At 32.5% G+C, this 25,635-nt stretch overlaps 1 long non-coding RNA gene across 1 annotated transcript; it reads right to left on the bottom strand.

Annotated features, from left to right (window-relative positions):
- Positions 1–3,549: 3,549 nt before the first annotated feature.
- LOC123689506 lies at positions 3,550–14,666 on the bottom strand. Its single transcript, XR_006750466.1, has 3 exons — positions 14,656–14,666; positions 14,161–14,164; positions 3,550–3,676 (listed from the first exon to the last, which is right to left on the bottom strand). It is a non-coding gene; the product is annotated as an uncharacterized LOC123689506 (long non-coding RNA).
- Positions 14,667–25,635: the final 10,969 nt, after the last annotated feature.

Below are 25,635 nucleotides of genomic sequence, written 5' to 3'. Positions count from 1 at the left end.
CGTATATTGTAGTGATTTGGTTGAAATTTTCATTGTCAGTTTTTCGTAGCAATATAGAGTAAATAAGTTATCACATAACTTTACAATCTTCCCGCTCGTTCGCTGTGGAACTGCTAATCCATTTAAATTTAAACGTATAATCTGTGGTCTCAAACCTCCAAGGCCCTGCCGTCTTTCTAGATGATATTGCGAATCCTTTTCGTTATTATCATGACCTCTCTCGAGAAAATCGGATTGCAGAGTTCAATTTAAATGTGATAATTTTATTGCATCATATTATTGAAAACATTTATACTCGTTATGATATTTAACGTGCAAAATGTTACTGCAAAAGTTACGAGTCTATTAATTACGTCTATTTTCATAATATTACGTGAATAAACTTTGATTTGAATATTTGTAAATCAGAGACGTAGAAAATGTCGTAATAACCTCGTATGTACGATTTCTTTAATCTCTTTCCCTAAATTTTCATAACCGTTTGTGTAAACACTCACCAGCTTACACAGGAATTTTTTAACTAGAAATTCTTATTTATATTTTCTTACTCACAGTAGAATATAAAAAACAAAAGCCAAACGCCCAAAACAAAAGCTTTGAACAGAAAATGTTGTTCAAATGTTTGAAACAATATGCCAATTCCAAAATCATTAGGCAAGTAGCAAAAACTTTACCCTTTATTTAGCAAGCGTACAATTAGGGTAATGGTGGCATTACCGGGCAGCGGGCGACCCACGTATTAATTCTGGTCACTGCTGCCCGCGCTATCTGTTGCGTTGCGTGCTGTATTTTACTGCCAATACTGGGCATTTGCCGGTCAAATACGCGAATATTTTACTTTAGATACGACCAAAATGTGGCTAAAGGTTTTCAATAGGAAAAAGATAAATATATATTTATGTATACGGATTATATATTTACATTGTTATAGTCCATACGAAATTACATTGGTAAATTTAAAATGGTTATGAAACGATGATGAAACATTACACTATTTTCTGTATTAAGCGATATCTAAGTCTAATCATTCGACAGATGTGAGAATAAATTTGCACCTCAATTTTCTAATTGAACAGAATCTTAAGAGTCTTACCGTTTTAACTAACGTATTCAACTATCTATTCAACACAGCCTAAACACAAATTGACAAAAATAGACGAAAAAGTATATTTAATAAAGTAACAATGAGACTGATTTCGTTTAATGAATAAATGTGAATGAATCTTTAAAATCAATAGAATTTGCCTCATTATTTTCGTTTCGCATTGTATTGTGACCTAACATTATCTAATTGGGTTTATGTAAGTTGTGTGCTTAAAACGATTAACATAATCACTTTACTAGTAATTAGATCCCTACTGATTTGGATTTCAATACTTAACATGTACATTTCCGAGTGCGTTGAGACCATTGCACAAATTATACCAAACTAAGCGGATCAATCCACATTTGTACTGAGGTATTGATGCAAACACTAGTACGGATTAGCATGAATTACGCAGTCTACTGCACTGGACTCGTCTGAGAATAATTTAAATGGCTTGCGGCAAGTTTCAAATGTATAATCGTCCTCTTTGTGGTGTTAAAATCTATGAGTATGGTACAAAAAATAAAATAATATGTACGTCGTGTATTGAGCAGAATATCTTTAAAATTATTTTCTAGTAGAGCTCAGAGGTGTTTACACCAATGGAATTATCAAACATATATAGAATACTTATTTAAAATTTAATATATTGTCGACAGCTTTTTATTTTTAACAGTATCGATGGCACTGAATTATTTAAAATTACCCACAATACTAATTAATAAAGACGTTTTAACTTTGCAAAACTTTGTTAATATAATACTCCAAAGGTTGATTCAAGCAGAAAAACGCAATGGCAGTTATTTTGAACAAACCTTCAATTTAGTATGCTGCTAATGATAATATTAGTATGACAATGATTCAGTCCAGAATTTCACAGCATATATTCACAAAATTAAATTATAATATCTAAGTGATAGTTAGCCGGTGAACGGTTTATTTCAGCTAGTTAGACAAATGCCAGAGCGCTTGTACAATCGAGATAATGGTCCGTTTCGTTCAACCAGCGCCGAATTAGTCCAATTTGTCGACGGACCGCGAGCCTTGTACAGTCCGAGTCACTTGAATAGCCTCACCCCTAAATTTTGGAATTTCTGTATAAATATGAACGAATATTATTTTCATACTAGTATTAATTAGACTTCATGCGCAGTGCATTACGATACAAAACAAAACACGTACGAACCTGCACTGGAATACCGCGCCCCGCGTCGGTGCGACATTTCGTCCGCGTCACATGATTAGCCTCAGTGCTATTCGAACAATACTCGCGTGCGTTTGTTTTGGTTTTTTGGTAGCAATTCTTTATTTAAGCGTCGAATATTAGGTATATATTTTTTTCGAAGTCTTATTCAAATGTTTAGCTATCATGGATCGTGGTCGAAAAATAAAAAAACCGAAAGAGAAAAAGTGAATTTTTATTTGGATCAAAAACTATCTCACCGTGAAATTGCAATAAAAATTAGTCGCAGTCTTAAGGTAGTTAATAAGTATGTGAAAAATAAAGAAAACTATGGGAAAAACTATAAAGGTCGTACAAAATTGGCTACTTCGTCAAGTGAACGTCGGCTTATTTTACGTGCAGCATCTAATTCTTCCAAGACAGCGCGACAAATTGCGAATGAAGTAAACACCAGCGCATCACTGTCTACCGTGCGATGCATTATAAAGTCATCACCAAACCTTAAACGGCAGAAAATCAAGAGGAAAACTCATTTGCGCGATCAATATCAAAAAGCCCGTTGTTACTTGCTAAAATACATATGTCTTGGAAAAATCAAAGGCATAATGTTGTTTTTAGTGATGAAAAAAAATTCAGTTTAGATGGTCCAGATGGTTATTCATATTATTTTCACGATTTAAGAAAAGAAGAGCGGGTCATTTGGGAGGTCGCTCAGTAATGGTATGGGGGGCGGTTTCTTATAAGGGGCCTATTCCAATTTCAATTTTCCGAGGCAAACAAATTCAGCATTGTATACTAATCTATTAGAAGAAAAGAAAAAAAATATTTTTAAAATTTTAAAACACCGGAACTGGATTTTCCAAGACGATAATGCCTTTATACATGCGTCACAGGAAACAAAAGCTTGGTTTCAAAAAAGTAAAATTGAAGTTTTAGACTGGCCATCGAACTCTCCGGACTTGAATATTATGGAAAATATTTAGGGCTATCTATCTCGCCAGATATATGCCGGTGGACGCCAGTTTAATAGCAGCGCAGATCTTGAACAAGAAATTCATAAAATTTAAATAATTTGGATCAAAATTACATTCATTCATTATATAGGTCTATTCCCGAACATATTTTTGAAGTTATTAAAAGCAATGGAAAGTATACAAAGTATTAAAAACATATTATAGCCTTATTTATTTGTGTTTTATTTCACTGATGCTATTCAAGTGACGCACCATTTTCACTACTTTAGTGTGCAGTTAGTACTATTTATTTATCTTATTTTTACTTTTTATGATTAAGCTATAGTACGACGCTAATTAAGTTTACTTATGAAGTAAAACAGGCAACATTGAATATACAACAGAATTTATATTAATTTTGGGGGTGAGGCTATTCAAGTGACTCGGACTGTACTAGTATATTATATTTATGCTTTGACCCGCTATATCGATGTTCACTGTATGTCATACGAGTATTACATTTTGTTCACTTTGAAAATATTTATGTCTATAACTGTAAAGAGTTTTGAACCAATGTAACTAACCTTTATGTCGCGGGATGAATATGGATTTTTTCTGTTTATAACTATATATAAATATTAACGTTTATATCATGTTTTTTACCTTTAAAATTTAATAATTAAAATATATTATTAAAAGGAGTCCCTTTAGGCAAGGTTCCGAAGATACTGGCAGCCTTGGAATAGCTAGACTAATTCTTTGTCCAAGGTAGCTGCAAGCTCTTTGGTCTCCTGTGATGTCGGCTAACCTTTTTGATATTTCCCTAAAAAAACCGTATAGCGCTAGGACCCCACGGACCAAGAGTGTCGAAACCGAATGGGACAAAATCATATGATTCATCACAGCCGCTGCACAAGCCGCGGCTGTGATGAAGCTTATTCTTATGAGATTTCTGTTTAATATTTCTTCTTACTGTAAAAGTTAGTTTGAAATTTTACGTGTATGAAGCATAATTTCATTATAAAAACTATATGAGAAGGTGCAATTTGAGGCCAATTACTTGATAAATATTAACGATAGGTCATCATGCAACATTTCTGTACATTTTTAATTAATTTTTATAATAACCGTTTAGCACTGATTTAACAAAAGTACTTTTTCCTCTTCTGTCCTCGTATGTACGCACTACTACGTAAGCAGTAGTCATAAAATACAACAGCTCTCACCAACTTCGCTGTAAGGATTATCAATAAACAAAGGAAATAGTAAAACAAATGCATGTCGCAGAACAAGCTTATTGTCTTGATAATTCAAGGATCACTCCTCCCTAAGAAGGCTTACGTGAAGAGCGAATAAGAGACTGGTTCTTTTGCAAGATGTATATAATACTTGAATATTTAAATTATTTCCATGCTGACTACTTCCAATGATTTCTTTTGCGCTCGAGTGATTTTGAATTGGACTTGCGTTGCGAACTTGCTATAAACAAAATTAAGTAATCTATATCGTCAAAAATACTTATGTTTCTAGAAGGTATTATCATATTAATTGAAGGAAAAATTAAGTAACCTATATCATCAAAAATACTTATATTTCTAGAAGGTATTTTCATATTGTTATATCTGCTCGTGCCAGCGTGCAATAGAAAGGAGTATTCTTGGAATTCAATTACGCGACACAAGTAAAAGTGAATATATTCGCAGAAAAACCAATATTATTGACGCTGAGCAATAAGCCCTAAAACTTAAATGGAGATGGGCAGACCACGTTATACAGATGGTCTAAATCAGTAACTGAATAGACTGGTCCAAAAGGAACAAAGAACAAAGAAAGACCAATAGAGCGATGGGCCGACGGCATCGAGAGGGTAGCTGGAAGAAATTGGATGACGATGGCACAAAATAAATTAGGATGGAAAAAGTTTCAGGAGAACCGGGGCCGCATTTTAGATAAAAATATATTTTATAAAATTTATCTAAATAGGATGTAGAAGAATAAAAGCTTGTTACTATTATTATTTATTTATTTTATTTCGTAATCCTATTATTATTATCATATTTTGAGAAAATAACAATTTTTATTTGGTTGACAGGCATTGAATAGTTGTTACATCATTTTAGTATGTTGAACTACACGAATATACAAACAAACGTATTATTGCTCTGCGTTTACAATCATTATGAGGGCTATTGAGGAAAGTACATTTTGGCAACCGCTGTTTGTTGCCATAACAACCGTGGGAATTATCGCAATTTCACTGATAAGTACGTATTTTGGGTAATTTGTTTTCATGCTTTTGTATCGTGATGAATACATACAACTCAAATACTTTGCTCATTTTAAATCAATACCACCTTATCAGAGTTGACTATTTGTCATCGTCACATGAAATTATTACTGAATAAATATTAAATGCATATAAAAATCTTTTATATATTTCTGTCTGTTATGCTAGAAATATAAATCTACAATATTTGATGTTATGTTGATAATGTTTCAGGTAGTTAGAATAATAATAATAAAACTTTATTCATAGCAATAAAGTTGTGACAAAATGTATCTAACGCAAGTCCCTAAAGAGAACCCCTGTGTTGAGGGAAACTAGATTACAATTATTCCGTGGTACATCGTGTATGTTTAAAACAATTATTTCAAGAAAAAAAAAAATCAGCCTACCTCGTTATATAGTACTAGTAACGAGGTACGATATAATTATGAAAACTATATTTGACTATTATTTTTCGCTTTTTTAACATACGACTGCGACATAAAATGTCATAGATCTTACCAACTTTACCTGAACAACCGTAATAAACCTTACCGTAGTAGAAAATTATATGTAATGTATGTGGACTCTCATCCCAATGATCGTAGGTTCGATCCGCGGATATACGCCAATGAACGTATGGTAAGGGAAAACAACATGATTTATATATTTTTTTTATTTATGATGTAACCGCCTTGCCTAAGAAACAAAAAGTCAATGTTGTGTGTCAGGCACAGAGCCAACTTGAATATTAGAAATGATCACGAAACAGATTTAAAAATCTGATGCCCAGATCTAAAAGGCGCTTAGCAGCCTCTGTACTTATATGCTAACCAAAATATAACTTAGAAATACGCAAATAGTCGCATTTTATTGTTATTTATTTATTAAGGGATTGTAGTTAATAAGCTGAACTAATTTCAAAAATCTAATTATATGAGTGGGTTTAGTTAATTAGTTCATTCAAAAGTTGGTTTTGCAAATTTAATAACAAATTTTACTAGAATAAGTTCATCGGTTAAGAGATTTCACTAAAGCAATGCAAGCGTTTTGTATCTTAAGAATTAACAACATTTAGCAAAGTGAAACTGATACTAGAGTAAATCTCAAAGCAAATGTATCTAATTAGAACTCCTTTGGTGACACTACACTCGCGTTGCGGTAAACGTTTTCCGAAATCCTTTGATAGTAATCCGCATTTAATGTCTGAGTGGAAAAAAATGGTCTGGACTTTTATACAAAACTTAATTAAAATTTACGTAACCAAACAGGTCAGGCAACATGTCTAAATGTCGTAAGGGAACGAAAATATTACTAGGAGATTAGCATTGAAAGCCAGAAAGTGGCGACGTGTGTCTGACGTTTCCGTTCTAAGTAACAGAAGATCTTTACCTTAACGTATTTAGTTGCAAGAGTTAATTGCTACAGTTTTGGATGTCTGCACAAATAATTAGAAAAAGATTATATTATAGCCTCCTTTTTCGGACAAGACAATTTTTTTTTCTTTATTTTTCGTATATTGTTCTTTTTTCCACTTTTGCGTGTCCGTTTGCTAGGTGGCAAAGGCCTCCACCAATCTTTTCCATTCTGGCCTTTCTTTGGCCACTCTATCGCATGTTGTTCCCGCGACTTGTCTAATGTCGTCGTCCCACCTTTTTTGTGATGTTTGATCCCAGTCATGCTCTTTCCATGGCATGTTGACATATGGAGAGTTTATTTGGTAAAGTTTTTTGTTAAAGCCCATGTTTCGCCCGTAGGAAAACGTATACAGGCTATAATTTACACGACGTCTAGAGAGATTTCATATGGAAGTCTCATATAAGCGTCTTAAAAGTACATAATATAACCACGAAACCAATAAACAGGAAATCATAGATACGAGTTGGATAAATTACGTTTAACTAGAACGAGATGGGACGCTCGATGTTATCTATGACTATTATGCTCCTATTTTCTACCATTGGATTTTTATTTTGTAACATGAAAAATGAGCTTACGTTATCTAGTATCTAAGTTTTACAGATCTATTATGCTTAACCTAACTCGAGAGGTTAAAAACCAGTTCGTTCAAAAGTCGCTATTCATAACTGTTCACAATATGTCTGGATCTCATCTATGCGACGAATCAAGGTGATCCTAAAAAAATTGTTCTAATATCATCAGTAATGTATACTAACAAATTCGGTTTAATACATGCAAATATAGAGTATTAAATTGTTATTTGTCAACTTGAGGTTGTGCGCGTCCACTGACCACGACCATGGTCAGCACTTCAAATTCTATAATAATATTTATTAGAGTTATAAAAAAGTTATTTTTTTTATATTGAACAGGGGGCAAACGAGCAGGAAGCTCACCTGATGTTAAGTGATGCCGCCGCCCAAAATCAAAGTTATCAAATTATTATTAAAATTGTCCATTAAATTAAAATCTGTATAACTAATGAGTTCTACAGATTTCTATTTTAATTGCCACTAAAATAAAGGGGTAATATAAAACATAAAATAAGACCAATACCACCAAGTTTATTATAAATGCAAATACCGGCAATAATTTATTTAAACGAAATAGGGACAAACTAATAGGTTATGAATAGAAATACTTTTGTCAATAAAAATGGAACCATCCCTGTAAGTGACGATAAGTGCCCATAAGTAAAATAAATACTTAGATTATGTTTTATAAGAATCTTACTTGATTACAGCACAATTCATATAAAAACTCATAGACATACCCAAGATTATATATGCGTTCAGACAGTGATTTCATACTAAAGTTATATTAAATTTATTCTGTGCACCTCGATACAAATTACCTTACCAAGAATTATTTTCAAAGCCTTAATTCTAGTACTCTAGTCATGCGTAATACAATGAACTCGACTCTATAATAGAGAGCTTAATGTCTTTACATCCAATCGAAAAGGCGAATCTTTAAATATATTTGAAGAAGCTTTCTGAAATTGAAGTTTAGTTTATAGAAATGATCAAAGATTTTATCTTAAAACATTCTGTCTTTCACATGGCTTTATCGTATTTCTCGTTAAAATTAATTTAATTTTTACGGTTTTTGCGTTTTCAGAACCCACTTATAGATCAAGTCTGCACCAATTTTACTCTCTGTGCACAATTATCATACGCTGATCGAAAACTTTGAAAAAAAAGGCTTGTATGAGACTCATGAATTGAGTGATATAAAATAGGTTGCTTCAAGCACGAACTATAGATGAGAACTAATTTGCAGATTAAGTCAGAAGCATTTAATTTTGTAATAATCTAAGCGGCCAAGTAGTGTATCGTTTATACAAACAAACTAATCTAGAACGTACATTCCCAAGGAAATGCAATTAATCTTAGCTGGCTGTACTTCATAATTCAAATGCACCACACCATTTGCATGAACCAAACTAGATTTATGTGAATGCGTCCTATAGAAATCCGGTTCATATAAATTTTCCTCACAAATACCTCGATTCATTTAACTTCGTTGATTCCTTGGAATCTTTTTATCGGACAAATTGACGATCGGTTGGAGCAAATCGTCAATTCAGAGATATTAAGTATTAGCTGGTCGCTTTGATTCGGTAGCTTTCTACAAATTTAATTCATATTAATACAGTATGTAATGTTTGTATAGTAAATTCTTGTATTCATTATCATTTTTGTAGGGTATCTATTAATATCTATCACACAATACAATACCATCCACAGGTACCCAGTACAATATTTATTTTTTCGAATCAGTGCATATCTAAACATCTCTTCCAACATCAACCAATATATGAATGTCCTAAAGTAAAAAAAATACAGTAGCTCTATAGCCCTGGCTGACAACTAGAATGAAGATTATTTTATTCTAATATTTTTTCTTAATAGGCAAGTAGGTTATCAGCCGTCCGTGCCTGACACTATAAATAGATATGTATATATATACAAATAAAATTCAAAGAGTATATTGAAATGAATTGAGATACAATGAAAAAGTTAATGAATATTAATTTGTATTCTTAATTGTGTAGAAGTACTCTGAAACCTTAATACATTTTTTTATATACATTTACAATTTTATTTATTGCTAGTGCTGCTTTAAATATAAATACATCTCGTATTTATTTAAATCCCTATTAATTTTCTCACAAAACTTCATACATTTTTGCGAATATATTTTATATAATATATATTATTTATATTTAAATAAAGTACCTACATACATACATAATAAATACATATCCTTTTTATTCTCATCAAATGCCAACAAAGGCACTCTGAACAAAGACACTGATCAATTACTTCGTCGTGAATTGTAATCAATTCCCGAGGCAGAAGACATATAATTGTTTTGCCATAAGTAATTTCCACTAAGATATAATGTTCCTTTCCTAAAGCATATACGAAATAATAATGTTATATGCATATACGAAGGAACTCATCGAACTCCATTCATTAACATGGTCGTACTTTCAGAAAACTTATTTTAAGTTTTTTTAAATACACATTACGACATTATCAATATTTTTTTTTCATAAAAACGTTTTCAGTGCCAGTGGTATTTATGAAACAATTGAAATTCCAACATACTAGTGATATACGAAGAATAATTTATATTAAAATATCACCATTGAAATTACTTTTATAATGAATAACCGACTTTATACTCTGAATTGAAGCACAGGTTATCATAATCATCAATAATCACGGCTTCACGAGTAAACGGGTAACAAACCAAAAATAAAACTTTCACAAAAATAGCGAAACCCCCAAAACATTTTTTTTAGTTTCGCAATTTTTATGTTAAAACAATAAATATTCCTCCATGAATATAACCGGAGATAACCATACAAATTTCCAGTAAATCATAAAACGCTAAGTGGGCTCTCGTACGTAACAGTAACACAGCGATTTCAACAATGAAATCGGGGATTTCCCTAAACTATAAAACGCGTCGTAAACTCGCGGACAGATAAGCAATTATCTTTTGTTTATAGCACCATCCGGCTTCGAGATTGGAAGAATTTACTGGTTTCAATGCAAAAGAACATCGTTATTCTAAATAACAAAATACTTATATGATGTCGAAAGAAACTCGCTGTCAAAAGACGTCTAACAACACTACAGTTGGGTGGCTGATCGTATGTGTATAAGAGTTATTACGATATTCTTGGTGGCTTCTGAAATACCATTACAGTAGACTTGTTGCTTAGTGTCTTATAGCTTCCTTAAGCACCATTGTCATAGGCCATGGCATGTAAATAAACGTCATTGGGCTGATAAATTAATAGTCCATTTTAGGCCAAATTAGGTGCATATCTCGGAAAATCGACATACCCAGTATATTACCACATAAAAACTTGTATTTTGGCATCTTAGAATGACTGTACTATAAGATCTTCAAACTCTTATCAATTTATATCCGTTGATACTTGTAGTTTATTCGATTGGCGAATATTACTACAAATTAACGAATATTTGAGAGTCTATAGTAATAATCATTATAATTATATAACATCAGAGGCAAATCAGTTCATATAGTTTACATCCGTGTTTTTTTCGTTATGTAATTATTATTAAATCTAGAATTTAAAGACTATTTGGAAGTCATTAAGAATAGCGATTCCATAGTCATGATTATTAAAAGTAATTTATTATGTCGGAAAAATGGCTGCCATTGTGATTATAGTTATTTGTAGTGGTTTCTAGACCTACTTAGCCTATATCTTTTTTTTCCCACCCGTAATTCTTACGCCATTATTCAGCTACCCACTTCTCTTCCTGCGCCATTATTCAGCTACCCACTTCTTATGACTCTTGTCGTCATAAATATATTGCCCAAATCACTCTATCATATATGCACATAAAAAAGATCTTTTGCTTACGTAGCTTAACTTTGCTCAACCTAAGATATAGGTTTCTACAAAAAATTATCGATCCGAACTATTATTAAATTTAGTTTTCGACTTTCTTTCATATAAAATATAGTTATTTTTAATAATCTTCTTATTTAAAAATAAAATCGCCTCTCGTTAACTTGATGAATGTGGTAATAAAATACTGGGCTTCCAGTTGCGTGGTATACACGCATCATTATATTCGTCAATTTAATATAAGTTCTGTAATTGCTTTTTATATAATAATAAAAAAATCTGTTTATAGCATATTTTCAAACAGGTGCGTTAGTAGTTATTGAAGAATAGTTAAAACTTACATCTATCAAGTACAACAGTACACTTAAGGACTAATTTACTCTTACCTTACTATAATCTAGATTGTGTTTGTAGATTGAAGTTGTATAAGACATTAATTATATAGCTTTAATTTGTATAATTTTATAAGTTTTTTAGTATTCCCTAAAATTATCATTTTTATTAGAATTTAAATAAAAATCCACGCATTTCTTCATGTGGCGCAGACAAACTTAAATCGATTCAACTTAAGCCAACTTTGTAAGCTTGTTATAACTTCCTATTGTGAACTAATTAGTTCAAAAGACGTGCAATTTAGTTTGACATTTTAAATTAAATTAAAAAGGAACTAGACAATGTCTGATTTCCGTTTAGCTTGGTTGGTAGTAAAATTATTTAATATAAAAAAAATTATAAAATTTAATAATTTATTTTAGAGAATGTTAAAGAATCTAAGGATGTAAGTAACAAAAAATAGTAAAACTAATTGGTTTATTAAATTTCACCGATAATTAACTTGTAATCTTAATATACAATCTAGGTAATTTGTATAGAAATTATATATAATTAATTAAGATCGATTTTCAAGTGAAACTTCTCTAGGTACATGAGGATAAAATTTTCCGAACATCATGAAGATGTGCGGCGATTTTGTTGAAGAAAAGAGAGCGATTGAGAGAGACTGAGAAAGGGAGATCGAAATATATATACACGCTTTAGATATTAGAACTTTAAATGGAAATTCAGTCGCATGACGTTATATGCAGTAATCGCAGATTTTGATTATGCGATTGAATTTTAGTTATTTATACTTCTCATTAGCACTACATACAGTGTGAAAATTGATATACAAACAGTGATCATATACGGGTACATGATCATATTGTATTGGGACTTTTGCATTAGTAATAATTAATTTACAAAGAAGTTACCCTTGTGACATATGTACTCAAAAGTTGTGTCAAAATATTATCCTAAACGTCACCTTGAAACATATAAGCATAAAACCTGCAAGGTACCAAAACTAGACTGAGAAACTTTTAGTTATTTGTTGTATTTCTCAAGGGCATCACTAGAATTTCAGATTATAATAAAATTCCCTACAGCCCTCTTGTTCAGTTTCAATAGCTGTAAAGAAAAAAGAGAATCGTATAAATTGTGCATTCATCGTTGTCTTGTGTTTACAAGAACAATACGCTTGAAATGTATGTAAATGGGCATTGAATAGAGAGGGCAGGGCCGCACTTGCAGGTCTTCTGTAATCTTCATTGGATTACAAGGGCCGTTGTATCATAATATTAAAGCATTAACGCATTTTTATACTGTGAACTCAATTCCTTTCACGAGACACATTAAAAGGGTTTTACAGGGCTACAAATTTATGATGTTATTGAAATGAAACTTGAAACCAAACGTTTCTGTGTTAGCGCTGTCTATATGTATGTCTGTTTATCCTTCGATTTTACTCATTAAGTAGATGCCCATACAACTTTCCATAAAGTAGATGCCAAATATCTTGTCATTCACTATCATTCGAGATGATATACCGCCTCTGACAATATTACGATAATCATATTATATTCATATAATTAATAATAAAATCCTTTAAGTCGGGTTACAATTATTGGAGGCCTTATACTTAACTTACCCAGGGCCTCTTTTAAATAAGGCGAATCCATCTCGTTGACCTAAAAGCGAGAACGCTCAGAACGCCTCAATGTGATTGCAAATTGTTTATCTATACAAGCCTCCTTAGCATGCATCTCACGTGAAGCCTAAGTTAGGCGCATCTCACTGCGGAAATTACGCTTTAATAATTTTCTTTGTCATGCGGTCGTTTAGATAGTCGTTTTATATGTAATTTTATACTAGAACTATTGAGATCGTGGTCTGAATAAATAAGTGTGTAGGGTTTTTATTTTTATTTGAAAATAAAAGCACAGTCGAAGCAAACATACTTGAAAGAATATTTGTTAAATGTTTTACTTAGATTTTTTCTAAGCTTATCGCCCTTAATTTTTTATAGTCACCAACATACTACACGCACAAATCAACTTAGCATCTGCGTAGAATGTGCTGTACCTCCCACCATACCACATCACCAACCGCTCTCGCCCTTGACCCGATAGTAAGATCTGTAAATTAAATACTACGTTTATTAAAAAAATAACCTAAAATTATATTTGTTTTATTAACCTTAGGATATAGAACTGTTACCAAAAAACATATATATACATTTAATTAAATTTAATTGAAAAACGATATTATTATTAATAATCAATAGATACCTACCATGCCAGTATCGAGGGACCTAAAAGATTACTTTTTATGCAGTTAGTACATCACTATGACGTCATTACAGCGAGGTGCCTAGTTAACTTCTACGTGTAGTATTTAAAGAATGGTCGATATATAAATTAGATTATTATAACATTTTCAATTAAAATCGTTAATAACGGGTTTAAGTCCTTTACTTAAGGTAACGGGAACTACAATACTGTGTAGGTTTAGCTGAATTACAAGCGTTTACTTATAACTTTATTCCTTTTATCAAAATCTAACTTATATAAACACACATTCCGTGGGACTATATATCAGTTTTAGGCAAAAGCTAGTTTATACAATTTAACATTTTTTTTATTACATTAGTGGTAGTTGCACAGAAAACAAAAAATCTATTGTTTTAAATCCGAATGATAACTGCACATTTCACTGCTAGGCAGCTCATTATCAAAGTGATTTAAGATTTAATTGATAATAAAACGTTGATTGATCAACCTAATTTGGACTTAAACAAACAATTCCTGATGAACGTTAGCTAAACTTGTCATCAGGGACCGATCGCATATTTAGTGTGTTTAGTTTCAATTACTTCCAGTTATAGGCCGCTGCATCAATCAGCTCAAGCTTAATTTGTTTCTAGTTAATACTTCTGTAATAAACAATTACAGTTCCTTCAAATATAAATAATTTATTTTGTATTAAAACCTTTAATTGGATCGAAATTATTAACTACTAAAATTGTGTCTTTATCGTCATCTGATAAGGGATTGAAATACGATTCATACAAATATTAAATCAAGAAGTACAATTTCTTCGATAAAAATTACGAGCTATTAAACTCAAACGTGAGTATTGTGAGTGTAAGTGATCTGCTCATACAGGCATTTCTTAGTCACTATAATGTTAAATTAGTATAGTTACTTTGCGTAACTAACCGCTAGTGATTGGCTTCAGTATTAAATAAAAATTTAAACAGCATTCATTTTAACGTCATTATTGCTGGCGCAACGACCCATAGTAAATCTTGGCTCTAGAGGCAAGAGAACGCCACCATCGACAATCTTGCGCAGCCACTTGTCAGAGCTACTTCGTTCGCACAGGTCCCTATCAGGATATCTGAGCCGATCGACAGCCAATTGTTTCTCTTAGATATGTCTTCTTGACACCCGTTAATTAAAATATAGGCTTGCTAGAACTAAACTTTCAAGAAGTATTATTACAATTATGTATCTGTATTTGTATAAAAATTAGCGCCCATTGACTCGATATGCTTGGCCATAATAAAACAATGCTTAAATAAAACTCCTGGCTGCCTTGTAAAATGCCTCCAACGATTTTGTTGTTTATTTGTGCGCGTTAAACGGTCGAAGTTTGTGAAATGGCACACCTGTCAGGGAATTTGTCTAGGAGTCCTGAACTGAGTGCCCGAATCATCACGTCTCACCGGCTATGATCCGTGATTGTTTAGTCTAAGTTAATAACTGCCTGATTCTTTGCGTATTTCAAAACAACGAAAAATATTACTTCTGTGTATTGTTTTTTGTCGTGATTGTTCTTGCGTAAGTTCGGAACGACTGTACCAAACTGATTTTTTATTATTATTTTGTGTAAGTTGTTATCAGGACAAGGTAAAAGTAAACCTTAATATGTGATAAATAGTGAGTGAACGAGACAGTGATACATCTTAATTATATACACAAAGCAAAGTATATAGTATATTTATTGAGAAAGTCTGTATAACATCGCCCTACAACCGAACCAATTAATCAACTTAATTGATGTAAGGTGTGACACGTGACGCTAAAATCCTGATAATTTATATTACGTCATACGTGACACGTTCGTCAAGCGTACTTTTCAAATAGAATCTTCTGATTTATAATTATAAGCCACAGCACACACGCATTACATGCTTGAGACGAACCAAATGGGAAAAGGAAAAAAAATATACATAATATAACTTTAATTTTTTTCTCTTTCATTATTGTTATTTTGTGTGTTTATGTGTGTGTGTTTTGTTTGTAATAAATAATATGTCTATGTCTAAATCTCTCATAACTTAGACCACACGAAGTGAAGCTTTACCTCACGTATTCAGTACTGGACTCGAATTTACATATTGCACCATACATTTCTATACAATACATATCCGATCCCTCATATTATACCATTTCGCCTTTGAATCGTCTCTGAATGGCAAGTCAGCAATTCTTTTGAGCTATTTTGTTCTCACCTACATCGATTAACATAGCAAAAGTTTCTCGATCGAATTGACTTTGATATGTAGTCTTTTGTATTGGAATTCATAACACGAGTATTGAAAAATCGTTGTTCGCGCTACGCCATGTCATATCTTTAGAAGATAATGCCGCCGTACATTCATCGTGCTATAACAATAATTTTTGAATCGTAATCTTATCATAATTTCTCTAAACATTTTGAAGATGTAGATTTTTGTATAGTTTTAGTCTAAACATCCAATCCGATCATTCCGCGAAATAAGTCTGATACCAAGTATTTTTAATTTAATAAAAATGCGATCATTTAAGCAAATATATTCTAAACAGGTATTACAATATAGCTTTATGTACGAATATTTGTAGTTAAATTCATAAATAAATAAAGTAATATTTTCCAAACATAATTAAATAAAGTTAAGTTGGAACCAGGACTGGCTGAATTTCATATATCCTGCTTGCAACAACTTGAGCCAGCTGCCTTTTGTATGAATAAATAAACCTTCAGCTGGGGTTTTTATTTACAACCAAAACAATTGTAAATACCAACATGGATTTTTTACAGAGGCTTGCCAAGGCTCGCTCTTATATATTGGTACATAAATAAACATGAAACATAATATAGAATGTGACAAGCGCGTATAGGCAAATATAATTAATAGGAAATTTTAATTCAAAGTGTGAAGGGAGCAACCTTTTTAATAAAATCCTCAATCTAGAAACCGATGAGTCACGGCCAAAACGCGTTCCCCTGAAAGGAGGAAATGAGGGACAAATGGCATGATGGTAGGTATATCTAGAGTTAACGAAATTAAAATTTCGTTAAAAGCTTAGGGGTACCTGATTCATAAGTATCTTAAAAGCAAACGATATATCAATTAATTTTCTACGTTTCTCCAATTCCAAGAAATATAATTACACAAATAATTATCATTCCATTTCAACCTCATTTAATATTACAAGAATTCTTTTGAAGTTTCTTAATCGTAGTAATACCATACATCTTTTCTAGTGCAAGAGCTCAAATATATTCAAACATAATATCTGGAAAACCTTCACATTTCCATTTCAACGTTTGACATTACAAACGTATTCAAGAAATACGAATAGTCATTGAGGTGGATGTTTCGATTTAGCTGTTATGCAAGAATACTTTTATATATAACCTTCTTAGAGGCAATCGGCTAAGTGCTTGCTGGTAGGAAAAAAATCGATATATGATGAATGACAAATGAATAATAAATTAGAATACGGATTAGGCACAACATAAACGAAATATAAAAATATTTCTTAGTGAAAATAATACGTTAATTCTAATGCCAGAATAAATGTTATTGCCTTTGAATTTATATGACTATTTTATATCAATTTCCTAAATCCCTTTGTTTGTCGTATTCCTGTGTGATAAATCTATATATATAAAAGAAAGTCGTGTTAGTTACACCACTTATAACTCAAGAACGAAAGAACAGATTTGAGTGAAAATTGGTATGGAGGTAGCTTAGAGCCAGGAGACGGACATAGGATACTTTTTATCCCGTTCGACAGCGTTCCCGTGGGACTTGACATGAAACGTCAGTCACTATAAAAAGTGGTATAACAAATAAGAATCAGACTTGGAATAATAAAACGCAAATGATAGCTATGTAATTGACGTATAATGACAGCTATGTAATGACGTATATATGACAATTTGATATTTGTAAGATATCAATATTCAAAATATTTCTATTAAATAAATACGTTTAATTATTTTTACAATTTACAATTTAATTATAATGATAGTGCTATTGCCCATTCGTATAAACAGTGAAGAGAACTATAAAACTCGGTATTGTCGTATGTATACAGTTCATCCAAAGAATGATGAATGTTTCTATTTGTTGTTGTTGTCGAATGACGCATTTAATCGAGTATTGGAACGGGAACGTGAATATGATCACCAGGAATTAGATTTAGTAGTTCAAACGAATGTACCCCTGTTGAAATACCAACAAAAGGAAGTTTATGATACTTTAATGAAGGCAAACGATGATGAAAATGGTGGTTTATATTTCCTAGATGCCCTTGGTGGAACTGGCAAGACATTCCTCATGTCATTAGTTTTAGCAACTGTTCGGGCGAGATCCAACATAGCGGTTGCAGTTGCTTCTTCTGAAATAGCAGCCACATTGTAAGAAGGATGCCGTACGGCTCATTCAGAATTAAAATTACCGTTAAATCTTCAAACTATTGGAGAACCAACATGTAATATTGCAAAACACTCAGCAATGGCCAAAGTTTTAGCGGCATCGAAAATCATCATCTGGGACGAATGCACAATGGCGCATAAACGTGCATTGGAAGCACTTAACCGAACATTAAAAGATTTACGCAATGAATCGAGATGTTTTGGAGGAGCAATGATTTTACTGTCTGGCGATTTCCGCCAAATACTGCCAGTAATTCCAAGATCTACGGCTGTCGACGAAATAAACGCTTGCCTCAAATCGTCAAATCTATGGCGCTATGTGACGAAACTGCAGCTGACAACAAACATGAGAGTTACATTGCTTACTGATAAAAAAGAAGAAAAAGAATAAAGATGTAGATGACCTGAACTACATAATGGTATGCGTTTGGTGGTTAGAAAATTGAAGAACAATGTAATTTACGCTACGATAATGATAGGAAAATTCAAAGGTGAGGAAGTTCTTATTCCGAGGATCCCGATGATCCCAACCGATATGCCGTTTGAATTTAAAAGACTTCAATTTCCGATACGTCTTGCATTTTCCATGACCATCAACAAATCACAAGGCCAATCCTTAAAAGTTTGTGGTTTAAATCTAGAACATTCATGTTTTTCCCATGGTCAATTATACGTGGCATGTTCACGGGTCGGAAGACCATCAGCGTTGTTTGTTTTTGCGCCTGATAATAAAACAAAAAATGAAAAAATGTGTATCACAAGGTACTTAAGTGAAGAGCAACCTATGTACTAAAATACAGAAATAATAATGAATGATTAATGTAGGTATTTAATTTTTTTGTATTTTTTCCAATAAAAAAACCCAAACTGCTTATTTATTGCCATTAAGGCGGAACAAAGTTCGCCAGGTCAGCTAGTATTTATTTAAAGAAAAATCATACGACCCGTATTTTCCAGCTTAAAAAAATTTATACCTCGTATACATAGATCTTGAAGCATTTATCCATAGTCCAATAAAAACTACTTTTTACCTCAATTAGCCAGCTTTATTGGCGTTCTGACAATTTTGCTCGTTAAACTTTTCCGGAGCTTGAGGACCCAATTCAGTAATTTTATCCTCTCGCAATAGTCTTAGCATATTGAACGATTTCAAAAGGCAACGAATATATTAACCTAATTAATTTCCAATACTGAATCAAGAGAATTTGTACAATACAATTTGTTCACTTTTCTATAATACAGTGAAATGGCAAATATCATTAAGTTAACAATTAAATTATTTAGTTTGTGCCACAAATATTCAAATATTCCAAGGCTAGCAATTCCTTGCGGTGCCGGTGTAAGCTTCTATGAGCAAGTGTACCTGCCCGTTTTCGTCATGTTTTATAAAATAAATATGTTTCTATTATTTACCTTAGAACCATACTTTCAAAAACTATTAAACGCTAACCTAAAATATATCTCTTTCAAATATTTGTAAAACATAACCTAATAAAATAACATAACATATATCACGGAAAACGTGATACAAACTACTGTTAAACTTAATATTCCTTATATAAAAAACAAAATAGAAAACCTATGAATGTTATTAATATGTTTAACTTATACCACATTTAAGTAGACAAAAGCTAAATAATTATAAGTTCTTTTTAAACCCAGCATCCGAGTTATTATACAGTGTACTGCACCGTTATCAATGATTACATGTATGATAACTTTGTACACTTCAAAAGCCAGACTTACATCAAACGGGGCGGGCTCATAAAGATTTAAATTTAACTTCGAGAGTTCATTTTAATTTACCCCAAGAATTGTGCAAACACGCCATCGAATCAGTTGAAAGTTGATTTCATCTTAGCTAGTTGAACCGCGAGTTCTTGGTAAACTTTTAAACAACTTAAAAAAATTAACTGACTTTAACCTCGCAATTGCTTTAGCGTCTTAGAATCTAGTTGTTACAAAGTTTAAAAGCAGACCATTTCATGGGTTCGGCCGACAAATCATGTTAACTGAACATTTTTGTTACATGTGGCAGTGTTTGAATACTTATTTTTATGTGTATTTTTAGACTTTTATATGTCAAAAACTAGTACGTTTTGACATGCGAGAGTCATACTTAGGTAACTAGTTGGCTGGACTTGAGCCTGCCCTTGTGATACTTCTGATTCCGCCATCCACTTTCAAACAACGGTCATCTAGACGCACGTTGTTTCAAGTCCCAGTGCACTGGATTTGGAGCGTTGTTTCTTGTGAAAACAGCAATGGAGTGTAACTCCTTGCCCCTTTCCATCTACCCCAAACTGTTTAATATGCAGTTCGTTTTTATTTATAAAACAAGGGGCAAACGGGCAGGAGGCTTACCTGATGTTAAATAATACCGCCGCCCATGGACACTCTCAATGCCAGAAGGTTGAAGTATATGCTCGTTGAAGCGGCGGTTAAATTGGCATCTTTTGCATAGTATCTTCCAATGGGCCACATCTCGCTTAATCAGGTGGGATTGTTTCAAAACGTCTGTCCAGTTTTGTATAAGAATACAATTACACTTGGCGAATATTCAAATTAACAATCTTGGCAGTGGTAAGCCGAAAACATCTGCATTTACGTAAAAAAACTGTCCTCTAATTATGTTTTTAATTATGATAAAAAATTGCTTAAATCGCAATTTTAATTCCTAGTAATAACTAAAACATTTCAAATTTTCGTGTAAAATGTATGATATTTTTTAATTGGAATTCGCTTTCCCTAACGAGGTTTGATCTAAAAGAGTTTGAATGGTTAAACTTTTAAATTAAGATTTAAGTCGTTTAATAAGTTTTTTAAGTATAGTTTAGTATTACTAATTAGTCTCAGTAATTCACTAAATAATAATATATAATCATCAAAGTTATTTTGTTTTAGCTTAATAATTGAAAATCTAATAATTCTCATTTTGATTAAAAGCGGTTCAGCCCTTTAGGAGTTTAAATAACAAACACACGCATGTGTTTTTAGCATTAAACTCATTTCTATAATATACCTAGATGTTTCTTGTTTTTACGACAATATAATGCGTAAAAGAAAATAACTCCTAAATATTCCCTTAGTATTTTTATCAACTCGCAAAAATCTCAAAGCAATAATTCTCAAATCCCAGCGCTAAACAACAAATTGCGTTTGATACAAAGTATCAAATTTTAACAGGTCATAAAAACAAAATGGCGTGCCATTTTTATTTTACTCAGTAAATAAAATGTTTACGGGAGTTTCATTTATACCTGTTTGCTTAACACTTAGCTTACAAATAGAAAAATACATTATAAAAACGCTGTCACTGCAAAGTTTTTTTATGTTACAAGACGTAGACGAGCAGGAGGCTCACCTGATGTTAAGTGCACCGCCCATGGACACTCGCACTGCCAGAAGGCTCGCAAGCGCGCTGCCAGCCTTTTAAGAATCGGTATAATTATAATAGCCGACGAAGGAACAGCATTAGCCAGTAGTTAAGCACATATGTCTATTACTTAAGGTGGGATCCAATAGATATTTCCATGTGCTTTCCATGTGTTTTAACAATAACGGAAAACCCCAGAAGAAAACTCATATAAGACTCACGTCATGTCAATTGTCATCATATGTCAGGGAATTACGCACTAAGTCTTTATTGTAGGCCTACATCTCAGCAAGAGTATCAGTATAGGTTGTTGATATTACTTGAAATAACAGCAGACGATCTCTATGTTAATTTCGGACGACCAATTAGTTCTATTAGATAATATGAAATACGGTTCAACTATCAAATATCACACAAAATACCTTATATAAAACATTCTAAAATATTGAATACCAAACATTTTGTGGTGATGCTTCATACCTAGTACAAAGCCATGTAATTAAATTATATTATGAGCAATAAATTAAAAACAAATGGCACAAAACATTCGATCTATCCGTTTGCAATTAGTTGAAATAATTAACATACTGAATGTATTGGACTATCACGAAGTATCTCGTGCTACAAATCACTATTAAATTTGTTGTTGAGTTATAAGCGATAAGCGATGCTCTGATAACTTTTGGCTTTACTCAAACTCAAATCTTTATTGAATTCCTTATATTAATATTTACAAATGACACGTTATAATTTATTACAATAAGGGCCTTGGTTAGGCATAGCAATGTTGTGAGTTTTGCTCGACCATAATACATTACTATTCTTACAAGATACATTATTATTTGATATAGTTGCTTTGGCTTCACATTGTGAAAAGAAGAATGTACTTAAATTATTAATAAACGAAATTATTAATCAATTAGTTGATAAAAATTACGAAATAGATAAAGCACAGTAGAAATTCTTAAAAGCACTTTATACACTACAATTAATTGCCCATACAAATTATTAAATGTATTTAGTGTATTTTCATGCTAAACACGTGCATGGGTGAAATAAGCTAATATAAAATTTTGAAAATAAAGTTATTAGTATAACTTCTAGCTTCTTTCACTTGAGCTTCACCGAAACTGAATCTGAGGCAATATATCAAGCTACGCAGACATCGGCCCGTTTTAATGAATTGCCTGCAACTTGTCCCGGCGCGCGGGTATCTGTTTTGATTTACACAAACTCATGATAATGTTTCAACAGCAATGAAGAAGTTATCCATTTTGTCATATCAGATATTTTCGCACGCCTATTGGTTAAAAATCTTCGATAAGATTACTACTTACTGCTGTAGCTTAACGGTGAGTACAGAAAAGTTAGGGATATAAACGGATAGTTCACGATTAATATTTTTATTAATAGGGATAAGGTCATAGTCAATATAACCATTTCCATTATTATTAAATGTTATAATTTTCAGAAATTTTATAATTATCAGAAAAGACACTCGCACAGAGTGAAGTGATTATTATTTCCGTACCAGTATGTTATGGTATGGTTGGTGGACTATTCAATAATGAAAAGGCACGTAATTAGTCTTCTGTGTCTGATAATGTCATAGATGTTTCTAAGACATGCTGGTTTTCTCACGATGTTTGCCTTCATTGTAGTAGTGTCTTAACAATTATATATTACTACTATTAAATAGTAAGTGTAAATTGGTCCTGTAATCAGGGTTGAGAGGCGCACGCTTTAACCTGGGTGTTGCTGTGTTGGCCTAGTGGAAGGCGCTAGTAACCAATAATTACCTACATTTTTTTTTCCAAAATGTGCTTAAAATAATCCGATACACAAAGCTTTCACTCACCGCTTTATCCACTTGGATATCAATTATATTTTGTTTAACAATGAACGTTAAATTTCATTTACCTTACCTAATAGCCTTTCACAGAAACGCGTTCTATATTTTTCCAGTTTATCGCGTAATTTGGGAGCTCCTATTTATAATGTCTCGGCGTGGCGATCAGTCCTTAGAACGCCTTGTCGTCCAGGGGAAGGTGGAAGGCGCTAGACCGCGCGGCAGGTCACCTACACGCTGGACTGATCAGATTAAGTCCGCCGTAGGAGAAACACTGAATCAGTGCAGCAGGATGACCTCCAATAGGCAGCGGTGGCGGAGCGTCGTGAAGCGCATTACATCTGAGCCTTCTACTTCTATTACATAGCGATCACGACCGTTCTGTCAAGAGCGTACCGAATGAGAAGAATTTATAATGTAACGATATGCATGGAACCATAAAGCTAACATAGTTTTTCCTTTACGCAATGGCTTTCTATCGTTAATTTATTTCTGTCACTGAACAGGAGAATGTCCATCGGATTAGGTTTCAGAAACATTAGAGGGGACAATTAAGCAAGTGGCTTGGAAAACCCGATATTTCCACCTACACAAGATAAGGAAACGTATATTTGTCTAAAATTGAATGAGGTTGTTACATTGTCTTTGGTTTAAAGTTTACGAGTATAAAGTAATTTTATTATATAATTTCTCTTGATGTTCATGAGTTGTGGTTTCAATTCATTTTTTAGCAATCCTGGTCGTGGTCAGTCTCTCTCTGACCACCTATATATGTACATGTGTGTGTGATATTATGTAAAACATCGCATATCACGTTGTATGGTATTTTTATTCCTTGTGAAACAATTCCTGGTGCACAGCAGGCGATCGAACCAACGACCTCTGGTATGAGAGTCACACGCTGAATCCACTAGGCCAACACTATTTAAACTATATAATTTTTAGGTAACAATCGTAAATCTAAAATATGATATTATTAAAAATATTATAAATTTGATTATACAGCTACAACAGTGGTTTATCAATTTCAATAATAGCTTTTCACCTTGTAAAATTTACCAGCATAATTCATAACCCTTTATATTTATCTTAAGGAAATTCATCAACATAATAAGCGCCATCTGTGATGTATGACAGTTTACGAGGAGGCGTATATCACTAATTAGTTTACCTACCTCGTAGGCTTAGTACATGACAGCTGCCCACCGCTATCAATGATAGTTTCGCAAAGTTAGAAATTCCCAAAGATTTTAATCTATTTCTAAAACATTGTTCTATAAATTGTTTATTAGTAAATGATAGCCTGCCGATTACGATCAAGCGTGTTCCTCAAAATTTGTGGTTGTATTACACATCAGTCAAATACACGCTTTGGTCTATGTGATAGTCTACATTGTTATAGGACCTTTTAAATAATAATGAAATGAACGAATTTCTAAGAAAAATATAGCATGATTAACAAATTTTTCACAAGCACGTAAAATTACTAACTACCAATTCAAGCTTTGTATAGCTTGAAGATTCGTAATTCTAAAAACCTTATATACTCAAATTCAGTAAAAAGATTTCTTAACTTAGTTGTGATGGCTTCTGGCAGTAGTTGACTGCGTTAGAAAATGAAAACACTCAAAATACGTTGTTAGAAAAAAAGACAGCACTGCTCCAAGGTAAACGAACTTCATAATAAACAAAAAACACACGTCAGACACACATAACCAAAATAAGTCTAAACCCAATGGAATGTTAGGGGCTCAAAACGCATAAAATCTTGTCGTTCTGAGCAGTCGAGTATAATGCCTATAAATAATAATATCACTCTTATTATATTTCCCTAAGAGTCGTTATATTTCGGACGAGCGCTTGTTAGGCTTACTATAAGATATGAGCACAATTTGAGGGTCCTCATAGTATTCAGAGTTCTTTGTACCAAGTCAATTTCAGCTTAGCTGATAGAATTTGTCGAGTAATAATAAAATTGTAAGAGGCTTGCAATTGACCTACAGTTGGTTTTTCAACTAAATTATATCATGCT

This window comes from Pieris rapae, chromosome 10 (genome assembly GCF_905147795.1).
Source record: "Pieris rapae chromosome 10, ilPieRapa1.1, whole genome shotgun sequence".
Classification (NCBI taxonomy): Eukaryota; Metazoa; Arthropoda; class Insecta; order Lepidoptera; family Pieridae; genus Pieris; species Pieris rapae.
This window is presented reverse-complemented; position numbering and strand designations above follow the sequence as displayed.